General features: G+C 46.2%; 1 long non-coding RNA gene across 1 annotated transcript; it reads left to right on the top strand.

Annotated features, from left to right (window-relative positions):
* Positions 1 to 9,471: 9,471 nt before the first annotated feature.
* Positions 9,472 to 16,486, top strand: LOC130575669 (uncharacterized). The gene is made up of 3 exons (XR_008965586.1): positions 9,472 to 9,695; positions 13,364 to 13,631; positions 14,510 to 16,486. It is a non-coding gene; the product is annotated as an uncharacterized LOC130575669 (long non-coding RNA).
* Positions 16,487 to 16,935: the final 449 nt, after the last annotated feature.

Raw genomic sequence — 16,935 nt, 5'->3', positions numbered from 1 at the left:
AGGACAACGCAAATCTAGAAATGGTGCAAGGGGGATTTAACCTGGACATGGTAGCTGGGATTTGGCCTGAAATCTTGTCTTCAGCTTAAGAAATAGTTTGCTGTCTCTAAATGTTTTTGTCTGTCTCTGTTTAAAAGCTTTAAATAATGTCACAAAACTACTCACACATCCCACACTGCGAAACAGATAAACAGTGAGAGGAGCTGAGCATGTTTAACAAGCTGGAGCACAACCAAAAAGAACTTAAAGCTTGTGATCAGCTTGGTAGTACACAGGAGCCACCAGAGGGTGATCATAAGGGTTGACTCAAGTTCTCCCTCCAATGCTTTCTTATCCTGTTGTACATCCTTGATCTCCAAGTTAATCATTCTCCAATGACTTAGGCTTGATCAGGCCTTCAGCTCTTCTTGTTGCCATTTCATGGAATATGGAATATGTACATCCAGTTCTCAGGATCTTGAAAGAGCCACCTTGTCCTGAAATCCCATTTCTTAGGCTGCAGTTCATCTTGTCCATTCTCCAGAACTGCYGTCTTGCCCTTCTGCTTCGTGTTCATACTCAGCCCTCATGATGTAGAATGCAGATAAGGAGGTTTTGTGGGAGACTACCAGAAGACTGCAATCTTCTTATCTCTCATTCCAGAAGTATCCTAAAATGACTTGTTCTTTCTCTTTTTGTTTCATAATATAAGCATTTCGCAGAGGAGGTGACATCTTTCAGTGCTTCAGCATTTCATCTCCCTATGTCTTGACATTTTTTTCCACTTTCTCATCTGCATGTTACCAACTTAATTATGCTGCACAATGACTTAAAAAAGGCAAACTCCAACAAAGACTAACAAGAATGTTTCTTGGCAGCTGGTCATTGCTTTGCCTTGGGCCCATGACTTCGCTTGCCGCTCTCCACTGGCACTGAAGCTGTACTGGTGTTTAAAGATAATTGTTCTGAGCAAGATTATTTCATATTTTCTGTGTATGCTTTCAGGAGGGTTTAATGCTGCATAATCTGCCCATTGTAACCACATCTCCAGACAATAGCAGGCTGCAGAATACAGTGTGATAAAGTGTTAGCAAATCTTGTTCGTGTTCATTCCTTGTCGTCATAGTTAGGTTCTAATGGTTTGAGAGCCACAGAGATTTTTAAAAAGGGGCTCAAATCAATGGCTGCAGTTTTCTTCACCACAGCCAAAGATGACATGGACTCTAGAAGAGGGGCGTGATATTTTTCTGAATCTGTCTGTCAAAGCAGCATAAACTTAGTAAGATCTTACTGTCTAATGATGCATATTAACTAATCATGTTTATGTAACTGAACCAACCTTCAGTAAAGGCATTGGAGAATAACTGCAGCAACTACCATCATCTCCAGGGAACTCCAGGTGAATCTTTGAAGCTGTGTGTGTCCTGTCTTTTTATGACCCATTTTCTACAAGCAGTACCATGATGCTCATTAGTTTTTGTAGCAGAGCAATTTCTTGTTATTTACTTTCCTTCTCTGAGCATAGTTGGTAGCTGAAGTTGTCAAATGCCATTCAAGGTTGAGCAGAAGTGACTTTGCCTCAGTTTCCTGTTATGTTAAAGATGTAACCAATGTTTAAAGACTTGGGAAGTTTTGTTTCTTGAAAGTCTGGTTCCTGTAAATTCCTGCACTCATTTCCTTTCTGAGTGCTCTGTGTCAATTAAGCCCTGAAAACATAGTGGAGGCACATTATTTCCACATGGATCAGACCCATCTTTTGCAAGACTAGAAAGGATCTGATCTTGTCTTAAATTGTACTCCTGGTTCCTAGAAATACTCTTGCTAGGAGATAAGGAAAATGATGTAACCATGGATGTCCCCTGGGTATTCTGGATTGAATGAAATCCTCCTTGTCTACCATGAGAGTGGTCATAGAATAAAAATTACAGATGGGCTAATCATATCACAAACATTTACTGAGGTTTCAAGCTGAGACATCTGGGAGATCAACTATAGAGTAAAATGCTAAAAAGAAGAGGTGCATTCGTCCTGGCTTGGGATAGCTTTTACTCCAGAGTACACAGGGCTGCTTACTGAGGGGAAATGCCATCTTCACTTGGCCAGCAATAATTAATAGCAGGAATTCTTGGCCAGTCCACCCTTGGACTTGAAGGTGAGGTCATAAAGCTACTTACTGGGGGTGAGGAGGGGGTCTCTTGGGGAGCCTTGTCCCTGGAGAAGGGAAATCTCTGATGCTTGGGTGAGGCTGTACAGTGATACTCCCTGCTTGTCTTCATTAATGTTTAGATTTCTTGTGTGGAGAATAGAGCTGACTTTGAGTTTGCTCTATGTGCCATCTACAGGTACAGGGATGAGAGAGGCTTTTCTTCCTGCTGAAACCATCCTCATGCTTTGTGTTTAATGTAGACAGTGTGTTTAGAAATGTATTGTCTGTGGCAGACCTGACATCACAACCAAATACTTTAAAATAAAATGTTTAGGGGGAATCGTGTGTCAACTGCCTAGCGCTGAAATGTATGGAATGGAATTAAGCAAACCTTTTCTTAATTAAAAAAATGAAAATGGATTCTGAACTTTATCTAAGGGTCACTTTGGGATGATTTTCAGACAGAAAAAATCTTGGCTTTCTGGCAGGACAGCTGTGAGGGAGTGTTCTATTCATTAGAACACAATTTGTCCAAGAAAATACGTTCCAAGTCCTAATCAATTTAGATGAAAACTTGCTGGACAGGGTTCAAGCAGGCCAGTTATGGAGTCTTATAAAGCCAAACCCACATGTCTCAGTGGGCAAGAGGCAAGATAATCTTAGCTTACAATGGAATGTTTAAATTTATACATCTAAGACACTGACATAGGCACAAGGGTTGGTTCTTTTGTGTTGCTTTTTTTTAACCAGAAACATGTGAAGAATTAGGATTTTTAAAGAGAGGGAATATCCCTTTAAGATATAATCACTCATGGTGAATGGCCTGTGACCAGATCCATCCTTGCTTTAGCATCTACAGAAAGATTTTTGGAAAAGACCAGCTTCCAAAGCACTAGAAGTGGAGGTGTGCTTCCAAGTAAAGGTCCTTGGCATCACAGGCTCTTGCAGAGTTTTATAATTCCCAGCTGTATAAGGATTTTTTTTTAAATGAGCTGCTTCAGCAGTGGAAATGGAGCAGTTTGGAGAAGCTGTTGCACAGTAAGCCCCTGGGAATGTGACACCATGCACAGCATTGTTCCACTGTTAAATGTAGGCTCTTTATGATGACACGTCGCTACTGAGCACAGAAAAGCACAGCACAACACACTCCCAGCCCTCCTGGGGTTAATGGGAACTATTTTAGGGTTTGTCTTTCTGTCATTTAGTTAGTTTCTCCATTATTGCAGCTGGTAGATTTAAAATGATGTATTTTCAAATTCCCATAGGGATGAGATATATAACCTGAGAAGTCTTTAATCTGGAGAGTATTTCATTTCTTAATCTGAAATGGTTTTATCATTTGCAGAGTCTTAGCTAATCTGCACCACAAACAAGAATCAAGGGTGTCTTTGACAGTAATTCTTAATGCTTGCTAGAATGCCACAGCAACAAGTTGGTCTCTGAAGTGCCAGTTCACATTCACCTCTTTCTAGTGGATCCTCTGCTCTCCTGCATCCATCACTGGGAAATGACAAACACACAATTTCTCTTCTCTTCTCTCATGACTCTCTTCTGGCACTGGAAGGTCTTCACCGACTTCAGGGAAAAAAAGAAAAAAAATTCTTTCTAGCTGTAAATGGCCCTGTGTACGCCACAGGGCAGCCCCTCAGTCCCAAACTTGTTACTCACCAGCCTTCTCCTGTCCAGGGACGGAAGCCAGGAGCTGTCTTTTCTCATTATGACTCCTGTAATTTCAGGGGGCAGTGGAATACCCCTTCTGCCAGTCCTCCTCCTTTGTCCAACACCACCACCCTGCACCTGCATCCCCCCTCATGACTTGGAGAGGGATTTACCGACATGGCTGGGACTGGATGTGGAGGAGAAGGAGCTTACAGTATTGTTGAGCAACTTGTGGTTAAAGTCACAAACTCTGGAGACTTCTTGACTACTGTAAATGCCAACGTCCCACTGCCTCTTCCTTCCTTCATGCTCCACTCTGCCAAGTCAGCCACCTGAGCCTCTGCTTATAACTCTTGTTTTCCCTGGCTCTTCTCACTTATTTACTTAAAAATCTCTTTCCCTCCCCTCCCCTTCATTTGAATTTCTTGCAGGARGTCTTGTAAGGACACCTACTTTAATCAGAACTTCCTGTGAATTAATAGGCAGCTTTTTTTGAGTTTTACATGTTTTGAATAAAAATGTAATCATTTCTTCATTGCCCCTTCCCCAAACTCGGCTTTAAACAAACTCTTTTCTTACAGAAAGTTGTGTTTTAAAGGCCCAGTTCAAAAGGCAGGCTCTGTCCTGAAGAGGAGGAGGAGGAGGGGTGCTTTGGACGCAGCAGGACAGCAGGACAGCAGCAGGACAACCCTGTCACCCAAGGGAAAACAGCCGACATGCTGCTGAGGCTCGCTGCATATTTTCGTTTCAGAAAGCACTCCAGACTAAAACCACCTGTGAGTGAGTCTGGCTGGCTGATTTAGCAGGGCCTAGTGCAGTGTGTCCTGTCAAAAGCCACGCTTATTTTCACAAAGGTTAATGAATCAGGTTTTATGTGGCAGGGTGACAGCTCGCCAGGACAGGCTCATTAAAACTTTGTAAAACAAGCTGTAAGCGAGAGGTGCAATATTTCCTTATCCGAACTCAGAGAATAGACAGGCGTCCTATGGAAAAGTGAGTCATATTCTCTGTGGTACATTCTGTTCATTCTGTTAGAATAAACATGAGTGTTTGTTTGCTGAGTCCATCAGCATCCAGATCTAAACTTGATTAGGAGGACAAGCTCCCCGGCTGCTGCCGGGCTCGCGTGTGTGCTGCTCTYTGCTCACTTTGTTGTATAACAACACCAGTCATGTCAGGCTGCCATTCCAAAAGGAAATAACCGCACTTCCCTCATTTCTTTCAAATCCATCCCAAATTTCTATTAAAGACATCAAAGCAGTTACTCTAATACTTTCCATGCTTTCCAAATTACTCATCTTTTAAAGAAACTGCTGGAAAATAAGTCACAACCAAGGTTTCTTAATTCCAGGCTGCTAGATTTTTAAGAATCTCATGGAAACAAGTTGGAATCAGAAGCCACAAACCCACCGTCTCATAAAACCCTTCTCCATGTTTTATATATTTCTGTGCTACCATTTGTAGCTGGTTTTACAAGCTACATGCCCGAAGATAAAGCAGGTTGTTAGTCCAGCTCCATGACTGCAGAAGGTGAATTAGCTGGCCAAATGTGTTTATTGCTACTGCTGTTGGAAGATGACTTTTAAATAGGATGTTGCTTGGCTGCATCTAGAACTATTAGTGAAATAAGAGATTGTCTGCTGGAAATGAAGGGACTTCTGGGAAGGAAGTTTCTGTGCAACAGGAGTAGTACTTTGGAAATCTGACTCTTGTCCAGTTATAAGAGTGGGCAAGGTCTCCAAAATTTTAAATGCTCGCTGCACTTTTAAGAACTTTTCTAAGATGGGGCAGGAGGGATTGATTCTGACTTCAGTGGGAAGAGAGCTGGCAATTAGCCAGGAGTCAGAGATTTGTTGGGCTATAACTTGAAGCATTTCAGCTGTTTCCATAGAATCACTTGCTAACTACAATAATTTGTCTAATGCAGTGCTTCAGGAAGTGAGGTTACTGTCCTGCAAAATCTGAAAGGGAAGGCTGAGGACAATGAACAGCCCTGTCTGGCTCTGAAAGGTCGATATTCCCACCTTAAGGATGCTCATTTTGCTGACTTTTTTCCTTCCACCTTTATCTACATGTGGAAGGAGCAGTGGCACTGCTATTTCTGGCTCTCTCACGCAAGGGGACCATGCAATGAAAAGCTTTGGGTTAACAAGCAGCATTAGACCACAGGTAAAATGGCTACTCTTCAAACTGAACCTGCCATGGGGCACTCATGTAGGTAATAAAGACTCTTGCCTTTTTGCTCTGGCAAGTATTGGGTGATAATTTTTGGGATGTTTTCTGCCCTGATAATATCTGCTTCTAAAAAGTTCTCTTCAGGTTATCCAGTTACTGAAGTCCATTCATCCTTGTGAATGGACCTGCACCCGTATTGCAGGTGTTTTTAGCAGTCAAGGGAAACCCTTTATTGTCACTCCTGAGAGTCTCCTTGTGCTATTCTGTGTCGAGGCAGAGAAGTGCTTCAGGGCCATGTAAGATACTCTCAGCATGCACAAGTCCAACTCCAGATTCCCAGAAAGAATCCAGAAAGGTCTCCCATCCCACAGGGAAGCAGCAGCCAAAGGCTCTCCTCACCCACTGCAGTGTCCCAGCTTCCCTCCATGAGTCATGCGTCACAGGAGGACTTCTCTTGACCGTAAGTGGGATGTTTAATAAACCTGAGGTTTTTAATCTTTAGATGTTCACAAAAGCATAAAATACACAGTCCAGCATGAGCAGCTACATGCTGGGAGAAAAAATACATAGCATTGTACTTGAGCAGGGCCAGGATCTCTCTGTGGGTTCTCTGGCAGGAATGAATGGTTGAAATCGTATTTTTCTAGGTAAAATACGAGAAGTTTGTCCAGTAATAGAGCCTATTGAATGTAGAGCAGCCTGACTACTTGTAACACCCGATGTGTGTTCAAAACACCACATTTAAGAGAAGAGCGACTTAAAATCGTAGAATAGTTTAGGTTGCAAAGATCTCTGAGATCGTTGAGTTGAACTGACTTGATTTCTGCTTTTTATCCATATCACTAACTGTCTTCTTTCCATTATGGAAATGGTCATCCTGTGACCACATCGTTGAAGTGATTATTTTTAAAATTTTTTTTAACCTGCTGGTTATGGGTTTTAAATAATTTTTTTTAATATTTTGTGTGTGTGTTTAGACAGAAGCAGGGGATATTAGAAGCTGCTGGTCCCTGTCTTTGCTGTGCTGGCTCCTGGTGTGGTATGGATGCATAAAGCTGTTTGGTATGTGCTGCTGCTAGAAATACATGTGCAAGCACGAGGGGGTATCTGTGGATGCAGGAGCATCTCCCTGGGAACTCTGATGTTTGGTTTGCTGACAGTGTGGTTCCACTGGAGCAGCTTTTAGTTGCTTTCCACCTCAGTTTGTTTATCTGTAAAATGGAAATAGGGAACTTCCTAGAGAACTCAGAGCCATATTTTTAATTATTCATAGCTTTTGCATAGCCTTGAGGAGAATATGAGCTGTAAATCTCTGAAGCTGCATACCAACATTTCTGTGGTTTAGGCATCAGGGGAGCCCCTTTTCCAAAGACACTATTGTGTTCTCCTGGCTGTGTGTTTCATGGCAAGTCTGTGTTCAGCCTTTGGCAGGCAGACTGAACCCTGGGACCCCCTGACCCCTTTCTGTGAGCAGAGCCAGGTGTTTTCCTGCAGAGCCTGTCCTGCTGGGGGCTGCAGACTGGAGCTGGGAAGGTGCCTGTCATGTGTGCTGTGCTCCTGAGGTGCTGCAAGCGGCGTGTGGCAGACCTGGACTCCACAGTCTGTGGGGACACAGGGCAGTGGCCCCCTCCCAGCATCAGCCGGACCCTTTCCCAGCCACACTCTGCACCCAGGCCAAGGACTGCCAGGGCTGTGGGCACACACAGTGCATCCCAAACAGGATGGCAGGTCATTCAGGTTGCCCTGTGCTTGGTAAGTGGCCCCCATGCTTTGCCATCAGCTCCCTGGAGGCTGTGACATTTGAGCTTGCACTGGCTGCCCCAGCACAGGGAGGTCAAACAAATTGAATTCCTCTTCAAATTAGCTGTCTATGGCTTTGATCCCTGCCTACTGGAGACCTTGTGTGTTTTAGCTGGAAGAATGCTTGCCACGTTCCAGCCCCCTCCCGCAGCCATGGGAGCAGTGGTGCCCCTGGCAAACGTGTGTGCTCACAGAGCGGTGCTCAGCTGGAGAGGCATCACTGGAGCGTGGCCTCTGTTGAGAAGGATCCAGCCTTCCTGGGCCCCTCTCTTACAGACACTAATCCCTTGCTATTGTCTTTGCAAGTTCTAACAGAATAGTAAGCTGCAGTAAAGAGAGGGGATATGTTCAATTTCAGCAGCGAGATTATGATGTTCCAAATAAAGCTGTATTTATTAATAATTACCTCTCCGCCATGACTTTAAATTCAAACAGCCTGGACAGCCTCTGCTCTTTATTAATTTCCTTGGATCCTTGGCATGAAGCCCTCAATTCCTGTGATGTAATGGTAAAAAAAGTTGGCTCCTGACCGAGCTTCCACCCACAAGTTCTAAATTTGGAGCATGGCAAATTTCTGCAGATTCCAGAGACAGGCTATGCTCAAGACGTGCTGATGCCTTCAGTCCCATCCTATTGCACCAAACAACAAGGTTGTGTGCTTTTTATAACGGGGATCATAAATATGACTCAGATGCACATGTTGTCTATGTAAGCACTTGGGGTTGGCTATCACTTTATGGCACTGGGATGAAGCCAAGCCAAATAAAAATTGTTTTGAGTAAATATTACATTTCTAGAGCATGAATAACTTTTCTCTGCAGCCAGCATGTCACTAATGGGAATAAGGAAGAAGACGGGGTGCGGGGAAAGCAGTAACTAAATCATCCCTCTAAACACAGACAGTCTGCAGCAAGACCTGTTGTTTGGACTCGTCTGGGGTGTGATACCCCTGATAATTTGTAGCAGGTCTCAGCAAGGCCACGAGAGATGGAAATAAAAATAGCTGTATAGCTCAGCACCATCCTGTTGCGCAGCTCTCTTTTGGGTGGGATCTCCAGCAGTGGTATGTAAAGCAGGCAACCAAAAAACCGAGTGTCCTCCTCTCCCCTGCTCCCAAATGTGCAGAGGCTCAAGCATGTGAATTGCTCCATGGAGATCAGTGAGGCTGCTCACATGCTCAGTGCTAAGCATGTGCACATGTCTGTCCAGGATTGGGGCCAAAAGGAAGGATGAGTTTTTTCATCCTGCAGTTTTGGGATCCCAGGGGAAGTCTGCACTGCAGAACGAGGGAAGTACAAAATGAGCCCACATGCAGCTTTGCATACAGAAGAAAGCAGCTTGCTGGCAGCTCTGTAGGGCAGGGATGTGCCATCCCACCACCAGCACAGGGCTGGTTCATCTCAGCTGCTGGCTTTGCTCCAGCAACTCCAGCAAGCTGAGAAGTCTCAGCATGCCCTGAAGTCCTAATTACTCCTGCCCTTGAGCAGTACTCAGGGAGCAGCTTATGAAGTGTCTCATCTACCTGAAATGCAAAGGGATTAAAGAAAAAAAAAAAAAAAAACTTTCTGCAAGAAGTTTTCAGGAAACATTCCTTGATAAAAGGAATCTTGAAGTCCCTCAGAGAGAAGTAACAAGTGAGAGTCTAGCCTTGAAACTCATTAGTGCCTTTCCCATTTTCCTGATGGGCATGTGCATTCATTCCTGTTGCACCTGTGAGCTTTTACATATCAGTTAAGTGCTTTCCTGAGCTTTGCTATCTTCTCCTTTTTTATCGGTTTCTTTCAGATAGCAGGCAGAAAACCTGGCTTTAAAAGAGGAGCTCAGACAGGAAGCAGCAATGTTCCAGAAGGATTTCTAAGGCAACAGGAGAGCAACTGGCTTCTTGCAGTGTGAATTTCAGAGATCCCTAAAACCCTTGGCTGCACAGTTGGAACAGGTGAGTGGGGAGGCATTGAGAGCCCTCGATATTCCCATGACCCAGCCATCCCTATCAGAAGCATTTGAAGAGTTTCTCTATGCAGGGGGCTGGACTGGGGCTTGCAGATAAAATGTTTGAAGGGCTGTGAGCACTGCAATAACACGGCAAGGCTTGACATCAGCAGACCTGTACCTCCAGGGATTAGTTCTGAGAAATCAGTGCTGGTTTGCCCAGCTAAGGCAGTTTTGACTGTTTGAGGGATCTGGGTGATAAGTCCTTTTTCCATGCCTTGCAAGCTGCCAGTGGTCATTTTGTGCCAGAAGAGCAGCCCAAACAGTGTACATGGGGCTGGCTCCCTCCCTTTTGTAATGCATTTTACAATTTGGAGAAACTTTCGTAACACAAGAAAGTGTTTTTACATATTAGAGCCTCTAAATTGTTAGAACAGTTGGAAAATTATAATTGCCTTTAAAAGTAAAAAAAAAAATAACCCTGCAAAACATTTTGAATTGTAGAATTAACAAAACTGAGAGCTGAAGTTTAGTTTCCTGGACCAAAAATTTATTCAGGGAGTCCTGTTGTACTTGTGACTTTAAAACAAATACTTGAACCTTCAGCAAGAGATCTGCACATACTCCCAGACTTGTGGCTCTGAGTTGCAGAGCTTAAGCTCTGAAAACTCTCCAGAGATGCATTGTTGAAGTTGGTCACATTTAGATTTACCCCAGGATGTTTTCAGGGCTTCACGTGCACAAGGGATGGGGAAACCTACCTGGGATTGATTCACCAGCTTGAACCAGAGATGACAAACAAGGGCTTGGCTGGAGTGCTGGCCTAATTTCCATTAGCAGCTTTGGGAGTAGTAGCTATGTGGTGATTTAACTACAGTTAATTAGATGGCTAAATGCTGATTCAATTTGTGGTTGTTACCCAAGAGCTCCAAGGAGGTTTTCTGACTGCCAGGGATGAGGAATAAAGGTGGAGGAGATGGGGGTGATGCTTCGAGGGGCTGGCAGGGGCCAGTGCCAGGAGGCTCTGGTCATGCCCTGGTGTTAAGTGGCCCTTCCAAGGCCTCACTCAGCAATCTCTGATTTGCACCTTTTGGACACAGGTTCAGGGTATCATTTCAAGAGCCCTCTTTTTAAGGATAGTGTACTATTTTGCAGATGTCTGGGTGCTTTTCTGGTGGGTAAACATGACCCATCTTTCATCAATGCCCAGCTGAGGCAGAAGAAGGTTAAGGGACCTGATGAAGGTGATAGCAAGTCAAATTGTTTGGAATTTTGTAGCTCTGAAATATCATCTTTCTAAAACAGGAAACCCTCTCAGGAATTGGTTGGTTTTCATTAAAACAACAGTTCAAAACTGTCGATCTTGATCCRTCAGGAAAAAGAGGAATGTAGAAAATGTGAGAGTTAGCTTAGCCTCCCTTAAACTAAACCACCAGGTTCATGTTCCTATGGAGAAACAAATACCCTGCAGGCATCGTAGTGTCTTTGATTTATTTTTGGAAGCCGAAAACTCCCCTTCTTGGTGTCTGAGCTAAGAAAAAAACAAAGATTTTGTGAGCCAACAAAAAGTATCTGGAGGGGAAAACCTCCAGTCCCACTTCTCAAGGGCTTTTGACACGAGCAGTTGAGCTAAGGTAATCCACCTTAACCTCCCCTACATTTTAAAATTGGGTTAAAGTTCCTTATTGAGTGATAAGGTTACCCAACAGAGTAATGACTCTCGAATTGGTGTGTCAGGCCTCGGCAGCAGCGGGTGCAGACCCTGGTTTCAGTCACCTGAACTGATCGGGGTGAGCTATGTGCCTGCAGGAGGGAGCACGGGCATCGCGGCTGCCCAGCCTTGGGTAAAGCTCGCGAACTCTGATCCCTGGCTGTGCTGACAGCCTTGGTCACCACCCGCCCGCTCCTCTTCCTCCTTCCCTTTGCAGGTTCCCAGAGCCCCACGCCGAGGTTTTGGCTGCTGTTCGGTGTGGTTTGCCCTGCAGCAGCAGCAGTGTGGTGCTGCACGTACACGAGTGACACGGCTCCGAGCGTGGGACCAGCTTCACGGTCAAACAAACCCCCGCGCGGTGCCGCATCCCTGGCCCTGCCTTCCCGGGCCGGCCCCGCAGATGTGATTCATTAGGAGCCTGCCGAGCAGGGCCGTGCTCCCCGGACTCTCCGGGGCCGTGCGGCGGTGTCCGGCTGCCATCTGCTGTCCGGCGCCCGGGGGGGCCCCGCGCAGCCCCCGCCACCGCGGCCGGCGACAGCGCGGCCTGAGTTGCATCCCCTGGGCTGCGGCCAAGCCGTGAGCAACTCCTGCCCGGATTCTGCAGGGCCCCCCGCCACGGTATCTCCCGCATTCCTGCGGCAGAGCTGGTATTTTATCATTGTTCTCCCTGTCTCGGGGGGAGCGGCTGCCGCTGCCTGCCGGGGCAGGAGCTGGCGGAGCCCTGGGCTGCGGGTCCCACGGCTCGCCGGGGGCTTTGGAAAAATCGTGTCAGTCCTCTCATCCTGCCTCGGCACGTAGCGACTTGGGGCTCATCGGGAGGGGCGAGATGAAAATGAGACAAGAATGGGAAACTGGAAGAGCAGCGAGTGGTTTGTGCAGCGCTGCTCTCCTGGAGGTGGTGTGGGCTCAGCACTCGCTTCCCCGGAACCAGCACAGACTGCCCCGGGCTCAGCACTCACCCGGGAGCTTTCTGCTGGAATAGCTGCACAAGCCTGCAGTACACAGCTCACACCTCAGATCCGCTGGCAGCCCCACAGTGGCAGGGACTGGTCAGAATGGAATGGSGGGGGGGGGGGGAGGCAGAAGCAGAGCAGCCTCCGAAGCTGTGCAGGACTGGTCCCTGCTCTGCACCCACAGCACAGCTGCTGGGGAGCAGCCTGGCCCAGCACAGGTGTTCAGCACCCTGGGGGTGTTTTCTTGTCCCTTTTCCCTCTGATAGGCTGGTCCTTGTATCATTCCCCATGCCTGCACTGTTCCTTGAAGTATGATTTCAAGGAATATAGGCTCTGGATTCTCACCGGCTGGCGGAAGGTTTTGCTGGCTGGAGGTGGACTGAGAGCAGCTGTAGGCTTGGTTCTTGCCATCTGTAACGGTGACAGTGAGGAGAGTGTGCTGGAGCATGGGCACATGAGTTTCTTTTGCCAGAGGGGCCACGTGCAGTAATTCTGGGAGAGCAGGCTTGGGGTGTTGGTTGTTTTGGGCCAGCCATCTCCCCAGGAAGTTCCATGGGCCAGTAGAGACCCTCTTGGACATTGGTGCAGCCTTCACAGGCAGGTAATAATAGCCATGCTAAAGCAAACCAGCAAACACAGAAGGTGCCACCTCCATTCCCATAGGGGATCACTCTCCTGTTGGTGGGGACCCTGCCCCCATCATTTCCCACCTCCTGTCTGGGAAAAAGCAGTCCCTGGCCACACAATTTTCTGATAGGGGAGAGAGCCTGGCTGGAAAATGGGGCATGTTCCTCCCTCACAGAGATGTGGTTGGTGACTTCATGGCTTGGAGAGAGTAAAATGGCCCAAAACATCATTGATAAAAGAAATAGTTCAGAAAACACCACCTCGCACTGTTCCAAATGCAAAAATTCAGTCCCAATGTGAGAGGAACTTTCTGAAAATATCTAAGCAAAGTCTGAACATAAATAAGCTTTTTAAGTTGTTTGGGTTTTTGTCTTGTTTCATCAGGACTGAGGAGCCAGCACCCCAGAGGACCTGCACTTCCCCAGCACTTGCACCCTGTGTCAGGGCTGAGCTACACAAGACTCTTCTGGGTGGAAAGAGAAATCCCCATGCTTTGGTAGGCACTGAAACAGCTAATTTGTGTCAACACCAAGTCCAGGCTGCTTTTGAAACTGTCTCTTGTCTATGCATGGGTTTTTAATCCCAGCTGAGATACCAATGTGTTCACTGCTGTGTGCTCAGAAAAAAAAGATGACAACACGAGCATCATCAGGTGAGTGCATGAAGGCATGGTTAGGCCCAGGTCCTGTAACAGCTGTTTGTGTGCTCCAGCCATGGAAAGTAGCTTATTAATTAATAATTACCAATTAATTGGCTCTATTAATTAGCAATTAAAGTAAGAACAGTGGGTAAAGCTGGTGCTAGATCAAGCTCCTTTGATAGGCAGAGGAGTGATGTGAGCAATGAGCACACTGAGTGGGATAGAAAGGTTATATTTTTGTGGTTTTATTTATGAAGGAATTTAAAGTAATGGTTGATGGAGAAAATTGAGTGTAGTTGTTCTGGAGATTGTGATTTCTTTTTTGTTTTTATCAACATTCTGCCCAGTCTGCCATGGGCTTTCCTCTGACCCTGCTGCTCATATCCTTTTACATTTCCTCCATTAGGCAGGCTAAAATAGGAGAAAAAAGGTGGGCGAAGGGCCCCTGTCAGGTGGTTCTTCTGGGGTTGTGCATACAGGAGTTAAAACCTGCCTCATTACATCTCCCTCTCAAGGCTTTTCAGGGTGTTTCTAATTTAACTGTTATCCTACTGTTCCACGTTTAATTTCTCTTGGAGGTGAGATGCAGCTACATTTGCCAAATACTGTTTCATTTATGTGTTAAAATAACCACTGCACCTTCTTTTTTCTGAAGGATGGGTACTTTTGACACTCAGGAAGCCAGTCCATAACATAGTGCTTTTTTGCACTTCTGGTTGCTGGCTTGCTGAAGTTCCCAGTCAGAGTAAATGTGTGGAAGCCACAATAGTTTCTAAATTCAGCAAGTGTCACAAAGTTTCTGTTTGCATTTTATTTTGGCCCTCACGGCCACATTAGTACTAAACCACCGGCTGATACCCTCTCCTCACACATGCCCACTCTGTTTGCAGGTTGAAGGGATAAGTTCAAGTCCTGCCCCAAAGAGGAGAGTACGTGATGCTGGGCAGTCCTTCACCCAGCCCCGATCTTGCAGCCTCAGGGCATGTACAGGAGGCACCTGGGAAAACGCTGTTCGCAGGGAAGTAACCTTCCTTACACATCTTTCCTTGCTCTGCTTTCCTGCCCTTAGCAAAGCCACATGGCAGTGCAGGCTGCGCGTGTGGATGTGAGATTATTGGATGCTGGATCTCACTGTACATTGTGCTTCTGCAGGACAGTGGGCTTTGTTTGGAAAATATGTCTGAATTAGCTCCAAGGCCAGTTATAACCAAAAAAATCCCTTTTTTCCTAGGCTGACAGGATGTCTGTGGGCATCCCGAGCTAACAGAGGAAGCAACCAGGCTCATGGAGACAGGGACAGAGCTGCTGTGGCAATGGCACGGAGGTGGTGATGGTGCGGCAGCCGCAGAGCCGGAGCACAGTGCTTTTACCTGGCAAACGCTGCTGCGGGAAAAGCAGTGGGAGAGGGGCTGTCCCAGGACATCTGCACAGGCCGGGACACCGAAGGAACGCAGTCAGGAGACGCAGGGTCAGGCCACCACGAGGTGGCAGCCGGAGCCCAGTGATGAGACAACCCTGGGTCCTGGCTCAGCATGTTCTGGCCCCGCGGTCCTGAACTCCAGTGGGCAGCCCATGGCGGGGTGCAGGGGGTGCCACAGTGATCCCAAAAGATTTAAGAAAAAAAAAAAAAAGACACAATTATCAAGTAACCAGTTTGGTACTGASAGAGGTAGAAAGCCCCTAAAAATTTTTAAGTGTTGAAGGAGTTTGTCATTCTCTGAGAGGGCAAGTGTACAGCACCCCTTCCTTTGGGAACAAATAATGACCTCTTTTCCCAAARCAGCTAAATTACCTCATGGATATCCCCTTTCCTGGCCCTGCACTGGTTTGTTCAAAAATTGTTTGAAAAAAAAACTGCTTGACATAATTGAGATAAAAATCAGAGCAGTTATTTTCCACTGTTACTGAGATGGATGGCGCAGCTCCTGTTCCAGGTGTCCTGCATGACTGAGCCATAGGATCATAGCGTGGCTTGGGTTGGAAGGGACCTTAATGAGCATCTGCTTCCAACCCCCCTGCCATTAACAGGGACAAACAGGTGCTTCTTTGGGGGTTGGGGTACCCCCCGGGTACATATTCTATCCTAAGACACTGTTTCTTTCGCCCACAGAGGCTTTGCTTTTGTCTGTTCATGCAGGACAGTGCAGCAGAAGTAACAAGACATGCTGGAAACTAGCCTGTTACAGTTCAGGAATGTGTGATCCAGTGTCCACGGCTCACACACCAGCTCCATAAAATGATCATAGAGGAAAAAAAAAAAAAAGGAAAAAAAAGGCCACACTGAAAAAAAACCCATCTTTTTATACAGGGGAAAACATGGACTGTTCCAGCAGCAGCAGGTAAAAGAAACCTGAATCTGGCAGACAAAATAAACGGGCTGTGCCCGCCAGTGCATYTCCCACCATCTCCCAAGGGTTCAGGAATGGCAGCCACTGCTTTCCCCTGGCCTCTGTGTATGCTCAGGATGTATAGGGCTCCTTGGGCAGAAGAGAGCCATCCCCAATCCCCCAGCTCATTGGCATATCCTCACCATGTGCAGGCTCATTGGTTTGAGGGAATAGGAGAACTGTGAGCCTTGTCCCACAGGAAATGATGGCACAGTGGGAKGCAGCTTTCCATCCTCTCTGTTCCATGACCATTGCGGACTCACAGCTCTGTGCTCCCTTTGGATGCTGTTTAGTGTTGCTCTAAGGGCTCATTCCAAATGCTATTTCTGCTCAGCATGCAAATCGTTTCATTTTTTAACCAGCCACTCCCCCCAGCTTTACTGAGCAAAGCTTTCTAAATTTGTCAAGAGCGAGCAGGGACAACAAAGCGAAAAGGAACCTTGTCTCATTTCCTCTTAGCCAGTGAGTAAGAGTTGACTCCAGACAGAGTTGACACGTGGGGGGCTGCTGTGCCAGGTGTCCCCATAGCTCCCTGCTGAGCCTGCCCAGCCCTGGTCCTGGGCTGCATCAAGGTGTACTGAATATGAACATCTAAGAGCAGGAGTGCTGCTAAACCAAATCAGTTTGTGTTACTGTGTGACCACTGCCTTTATTTTTGCTTCCAACATCCCACTAATCTGACTATTAAACAATTTCCACACAACAGTTACTGGATTTTAAACCCCAGTAACCCAAGAAAAACCCAGGCAAAAAGACATCAATTAATTCCAAAACATAAATGACTTTATATTACTTTACTAAACAGCCACTTCTAAAGAACAATAAAAAATATTAATACATGCATCAATTGATGTTCTTAAAAATCCATTGTCCAAAATAAAGAGTGTTAGAAAAATTAAACAAGTTTAGCCCCAATACATCTTCTGCTC

This window comes from Malurus melanocephalus, unplaced genomic scaffold, assembly GCF_030028575.1.
Source record: "Malurus melanocephalus ecotype Western Australia unplaced genomic scaffold, MMel_1.1 scaffold_114, whole genome shotgun sequence".
NCBI classification, from domain to species: Eukaryota; Metazoa; Chordata; class Aves; order Passeriformes; family Maluridae; genus Malurus; species Malurus melanocephalus.
The sequence above is the reverse complement of the archived record's forward strand: the minus strand, read 5'-3'. Positions and strand labels throughout refer to the sequence as shown.